Source organism: Fukomys damarensis, unplaced genomic scaffold (assembly GCF_012274545.1).
Source record: "Fukomys damarensis isolate Sample0158 unplaced genomic scaffold, DMR_v1.0_HiC HiC_scaffold_117, whole genome shotgun sequence".
Classification (NCBI taxonomy): domain Eukaryota; kingdom Metazoa; phylum Chordata; class Mammalia; order Rodentia; family Bathyergidae; genus Fukomys; species Fukomys damarensis.
The window spans coordinates 28,412-35,465 of record NW_022901029.1 but is presented as its reverse complement, the minus strand read 5'-3'; the positions used below and the strand labels follow the sequence as shown (position 1 = coordinate 35,465).

At 40.5% G+C, this 7,054-nt stretch overlaps 1 pseudogene; it reads left to right on the top strand.

The window, feature by feature from the left end:
* The first annotated feature begins 655 nt into the window (after positions 1 to 655).
* On the top strand, positions 656 to 1,638 carry LOC104871143 (annotated as a pseudogene).
* The last annotated feature ends 5,416 nt before the right edge of the window (positions 1,639 to 7,054 follow it).

Below are 7,054 nucleotides of genomic sequence, written 5' to 3'. Positions count from 1 at the left end.
TTTGGGTGCCACGCGTATTATTTTTAGTCCATCTATGCAAAGCAAATCGAATACCTTAGTTCCTTTGCCTTTGTGTGGTATTACGCTTTCTTTGTTGTTTTCTGTGGTGACAAATACGTAATGTTTTTCTACCCAAGATCAAGACTTGGGTGAGGCAAATCCCATACTCACCTTGCGTGCAAACAGTAGAACTAGCAAAATACACAGGTCAGTGTGTTTCTTAAAGTGAAAATTTCACAATGAAAATGTAAATAAAGATAAGCTTTCAGCTCGGACTTGACCTCACCCTAAGTCTGACTCTTCCAACATAGTGAGGAGGCAAGCGAGTCCCCAACGAGGACGGCTTCCTCCCGGGGTGCATCCTCACTTTACATACGCAAGACCACTGTGCACCTTTGTGCTTGGGGCAAATGTAGCCATCGGTATCACTTACCTTCATTGCACAGTGTAACCTGACTGGGACAGTGAATTATGTGGCCTGCCTCTCCATAGGAAATGTATGTTTAATTACTTTAGTATTACTAATAAGGGAGATGGGTAAGTACATTAACTTATTTCTGTTGCAGTATGATCCATACTGTTCTAAGTCAATGCTTCTCATATTGACCTGTTATTTTTTTCAGCCAAATCTATTGAATTTTAAATGCACTGGACCATGGAAAATACAAATAACGTCACAGAATTTATACTGTTGGGACTTTTCCAGAACAAGAAAATTAAAAGCCTGTGATTTCTATTGCTCTTATTTTGTTACCTAGATATTTGAATGGGGAATGCGCTCATAATGATTTCTATCACTCGAAGCCAGCTGATTGATCAGCCCACGTATTTCTTCCTTTACTACCTTGCCCTCTCAGATCTGTGCTACACTTCCACAGTGACACCTAAACTAGTCACAGACTTGCTGAAAGAAAGGAACACCATCTCTCACACTGGCTGCCTGACTCAGCTCTTCGCCCTGCACTTCTTCGGGGGCATCGAGGTCTTCATCCTCACGGCGATGGCCTATGACCGCTACGTGGCCATCTGCAGGCCCCTGCACTCTGCCGTCATCATGAGCAGGCCCAAGTGTACTGCGATGGTCGCTGCATGCTGCTCAGGGGCATTTCTGCACTCCTTTGCCCAGGGCCTCCTCATTACCACCCTGCCTTTCTGTGGCCCCAGCGAAATGGACCACTACATCTGTGATGTGTTCCCTTTGCTGGAACTGGCCTGCACCGACACACACAGAGCCGGGATCCTCGTGGTGGCCAATTCAGGCATGATGGGACTGGTGGTGTTTGTGGTTGTGATGCTGTCTTACATGCTGATCTTGTGCACTGTCGGGGCCTGCCCTGTAGAGAGCCGCAGGAAAGCCCTTTCCATGTGCAGCTCCCACGTGATGGTGGTGGCTTTGTTCTTTGTGCCTGTGCTCTTCATTTACATCAGACCAGCCCCCACCTTCCCAGAGGACAAAGTGTTTGCCCTGTTCTACACCATCATCGCTCCCATGTTCAACCCCCTGATCTACACCCTGTGGAACAGGGAGATGAAGGGTTCTGTGAGGAAGATTTGCTGCCAGAAATCATTTCTGATCGGAAGGCGGCTCCTCTGAAAGTCATCTACTCCCCGTGGCACACTCTGCCCAAGTGACATTTGCTCCACCTTAAGTTTATTATAGCATAGATTTCCTTGTAAAAATAAACATATGTATTAATGTTCATTCATTAATGTTGCAATGTATTCGAAATACGGTAGCACCTCGGTTCACGAACTCAATCGGATTCTGGGGAAGATGGCTACATTAGTGTTTGTCACCTGGTGCAGAGTTCTCCAGCTGAAGCAAAATGCTGTCAGACCCTGCTGTTTGCAAACTGAGAGCCAAGGCATCGCTGTAGTTTGTGGCACTTTTGTTTTTGGGTGTTTCTTAGGTACATCTTCCTCCGTGGTTCTGAGCCATTGTTTTCTGCTCTGTTTGATATCCCTGTGGGCTTTCCCACTGGGTGCTATCTGAACTCACTCTGCACTGTCTTTATACTTTTCTTCCATAGTAAATCTCCAGAAATACATAAGCCACCCTCATCCTGGTTATGCCAGATCTAAAGGGTCCATTTGGACTTAGTTTCCTTTCAGCAGTCTTATAAAAATTTTCCAAAATTCATTGTCATCTTTTCCTACTCTGTTCAAGATATATTTATTTCAAAAAATTAAAAAAGCAAAATGTGTTTTCTAAGGCTTTTACAAATAAACCACAAGAAACATTTTTACATAAGTGATAAGGATCATGTGAAATTGGAAAAAAAAATTAAAATATATTTTAATGAGATTATTATAAAAATCACAAATTTTTGGTAATGGTAGAAATACTTTCATAGAAATTCCTTTTATACATTCAGGAAAATGTGGTATTGGTGAGAGGTATGGTAACCATGTAGTTTATTTTCTAAACAGAGCCAAACTTGGGGATAAAATTACAAGCAAAGAAATGTAGAAAGTGGGATTGTATCTGGTGACCATATGTGTGGCTACTGGGCAATGACTGGGAAGCAGGGATACCCCAGTTGGAAGGGTTGTGACTGGGAGACTGGAATCTGTGCCATAGTCTGAGGTGATGAGCTTGGACACAGAGACACAAATGCTGTCACTGAAGAGAGAGGCTCGCGCCAGAGTGTGCCTGAGTGGATTTCATTCATCACCATCAACATACAAAGACCACATTTAAACACTTTCCTACGTGAATTCTATGCATCTGGATATTTATATATCTCTCTAGAATTCACAGATATTTCCAAAGGATTAAATATCTGATTGCTTAATAAAATAGAACTTATTTTTCAGGAAAATAACATGAAGATGGGGAATAACACATTAGAATATGAAGATTAGAGAAAAAACAGACATTTAAATGGGTGCATACATTTGGACTTATTAAACATCATTGCACTTTATGCAGAGAAACATTTTACCAAAATTCAAAAGGCAAGAGCTGGTTATGAGACGTATTGGAGACAGACATGTCTTGTATAGATATTAAAAATTCAGGAGACTTTCTGTAAGTCAGTTGATAGCATATTCAATCATTCATTTGTTTTCATACAGCGATATCTTCATTTGTATTTTATATTTCAATCCAATGCTACATAATTAGTTTTGTTATCAAAATTATGTCATCTTTTGCCTTTTGGAATACATTCAGGTGGTACTTGTGTTCTTTTTTTTAACCTTTTTAACAAACCTTTATTAATACATATTTTTCATACATGATGATTACATTCATTGTAAGGAATTGGCACATACACATAACACATTTTGATTATCTTTCTCCCTTTCCCTCTACCCCCTTTTATTTTTCTAGCACGATTCATTTATCTTACAAGACTGTATGAAGTTAATTATCATGTGCACAGATTAAAACCAAGCAAATAGGCCAAAGAACATATAAAATATATAAGATAATTATATTAAATCAAATTACACTTGTAGATGCATTGCTCGAGCTGGGTTGAAATAACTTCTCTCTTTCCCCCCTGTTATCTGTCTTTGCTTTTGTTCTTTTTATGTATTAAGTTTTTCATGTCAGAGAAACCATGCAATAATTAAGCTTGTGTGTCTGAGTCACCCCACTTAAGATCATGAAGTGGATCCGTTTTCCTACAAATGACTCCAGTTTATCCTTCCTCGCGGAATTTGTATCCATTGTATGTAAACACCACATTTTCTCCATCCAGTCATTCATCGGTGGACTTATAGGCTGTTTCTAAGATCTAGCTATTATGAGTTGTGCTGACGCAGACATGGGAGTGCCTGGATCACTGTGGTACGAGGCCCTAACTCTTGAGAAGTTTCCTTGAAGGGGTGCTGTGCACCCACTATTTTGTTTGTGAAGTGCTTATTTACTTTATAACGCTATGCGATTCTTGAAACTGATGTAATTATCATGCACACTTCCCCTTCCAGCCATTTGTCGTAGTAATCATATTTCTTTTTTGCTGAAGAATGCTAGAAACCAAGATGTGAACTGGGGATGATATGGATATTCTCGATGTTACTGGATCGGCAATATTTTTAAGTTACTCAGCAGGAAGAACTGCTATAGTTAACTTAGCTACACATGCTTAGCTTTGCATGGAGAGCTACTCCTGCTTCTCTACTTGTTCCTTTGCTTATATTAAATTAAAGATGAGCTCCAAAAAAATAACTATCTTTGAATGCCAGGAATAAAATGGCTGTCATTAAATATCAGTCAAAATATAATAATTTCCTAAATCTAAACAGGGCCTAAAATAGTAGACCTAACAATCCCACCTTAACCTGTACGTTTGTTTGTTTTGTGAGCTACCTAGTCCTCCTGTTTATGAGAGTCAGACTGGCCGAGTACGATTTCATTGCTACAGCTTTTCCTCCTCTTTCCCATTGGGAAGCAGCTCAGTTTCTGCTTGAACATCTACATTATGCTGGGCAATATCTGAAGAGCTTATTGTTCAAAATGCCTGCCATCTTACACTAATTTTATCTGAATTAATTAAGGTAAAGTTAAGACATGCCACATTCTCTTACACTAAGAAAATTTAAATATATGGTGGGACTGTACTTTAAATATAAGCACTTGCACATTGGCAGGCAGACACTTATGTAGTACCATCAAAGAAATAAAACACATACTTGGTTACATTTCCGAAGGTGTAAACGAGTATTAAAGCAAGCAAACAGAATACAGACCAGCAATTAGAGTTTTAAAATCACCAACTAGTGTGTTATCTTAATTTTGTTTGCTACAGGTCAACATCGAAATTTACTAGATCCCATTCATTAAATTTATGTTAGGCTGCCTGTTCTTTATCAATGTTTCTGGATTTGGTTGTACACCTGTGTATGAAAATTTCAGTACTTGTGAATGTACTACTTCAAAGAGGAAAAGAATATATAAGAAAAATATACATCACTGCTCTTGTATGATCCCGGGGGATTCTGCATCACCTTGTGGATTCCTGGTTGTAGGCTAAATTATGTAATGCTATCTTAATTGTTTAGAGGAAAATGAGGCTTAAAGAGGCAAACAAGCAGTTCAGGTGTCATAATTGTCCCATTTATTTATTGGTCCCAGTTAATTGAAGGCTTTGCTGGTCTTCTCACCAAGAACTTGTTTGTTGCCCAGCAGAAAGACCCTCCCCATTTGTACCATGGTGCTGTTCTGCTCATGTATGCTGCTTAAGCCCTACTCAGAAGGACCAGGATAATTGTCACAAATGAGGTCAGAAAACCAAGAAGTGCATTCAAAGAATTTTTCAAACATTTTTACAATGTGACGTTTTCAGTGTTAACTGTTGAGCAGTTTACACAGAATTGCAGTGCTGTGTTCTTTCTGTTCCCAATTTCCACCCATCTTAATTTTTAGCAACTACTTATTTTCCTTACCAGCCCTTCTCTGCTAGCCTGCAAATAAATTATTCTATAATACTATTAATGTTGATGGAGACTCCTAAAAGCTTTGAGGTCTTCTGCAACCCAAACCAACTAGCCAGTGGCCTAATTTTGATTTCAGCCATTTCTATCAGATGAATTTGCCGATGGATTTTTTTCAGTTTTATAATACTAAAAACGAAAGCATGATGTAATGAAAGCGCTATTTTCTTGCATACTCCAAGAAAAATAACACTGAACAAGTCCTCTCACAGGGTCTCGACACTAATATGAGTGCTTCTTGATATTTTATTTTATTATCAAAATATATATTTTTATCTGTTTTGTTGTTGGTACCGGGGATCAAACTTGGGGCCTTGTGCTTGCAAGGTAGGTGGCAAAAACCACTGAGTTAAATCCCTGGCCCAAAAGGCATTTTCTGAAAGTTCGTTTTCCTGATCCTAACAAGACATAAGGCAGTAGAATGCTCCTGTGTGTATCCTGTGTCATGGGCAGAGTTGTGGTCCTTAACATGTGACTGAGGACAACACAGTAACTGTCAAGCTGTTACTGCTCCTTCATGTTTTGGAAGGTGCTGGCAGCATAATGTTGCCCTAGTCTGAAGAGTCAGTAAGCAATTCTTTTTTTTGGGGGGGCGGGGTACCAGGGATTGAACTTGGGCCTTTGTGCTTGTGAGGCAGGCAGCAGAACCACTGAGCTAAATCCCTGGCTAGTCAGTAAGCAATTCTGCTTACTTCTCAACCAACACACTACAGTGGACCCTTGAGTTAGGATGTGACACAGGAACAACTTGGGTTACAACAGGGATTTTAGCTTTAACCTACAGCCAACATCTTGAGTTATGACCCCAATGCCAGCCTCTTGTGTTTTCAGAGAGTCTCACATACAGATTTAACCTTTAAAGAATTCTGGAAGGAACATTACACCACTCTTTCCTGTGTGGGGTTCTTTGAGAGATCCTGGGCCAGCATCTCCCTGAGGACACTGAGATCCGCCTGTGTGCAGGAGAGAGACTTTGGAGGTTGTGTGGAGGAGCCTGAACATTCAGTTGACCAAGCTGAGTTACAACCAGTCCCCATAATGAATTGAGTTCCTAAGTCAAGGGTCCACTGTATATGGCCCTAGAATTTGCCAGATAAATGCAACTGCTTTACATAAGAACCAACCTGAAGGAACAGGCTTCAGAACAGAAGAGGGGATTATTGCCTTGCGCTTGGGAATGTAATAAACTCAAGAATTCTATCAGTTACTATCAGAGGGTGAGCTGGAGTTGACAGAGTTGCTGTGGCCCCTCTAGCAGTTCTGATAAAATATGCTCTGACCTAAACACAAACTGGAGTTGTTTTGTTGTGAGTGTTCTTGGAGCCTGAGCAGAGTCACGTGCAATAGTGAGCTCTGTGTGCCTCACTGTGTGTGTGCTTCACACTGCTCATGCAGCAAAGGGAGCTCCCTGGGGGGCTGAGCAGTGGGACACAGGAGATAGGAACAAGGAGGCAGACAGTGAAAGATGATAGAGAGGAATCCTGGAAAAAGCCCAGAGAATAGTACTTTTTATTCAGACTGGGTCCTACACATATACTCCTAGGTTGAAGTCACAGATGCAAGGTGTATGAACGGAAGGTTTAAGGGACAAGTGGTATCTTCACGGAGCTGT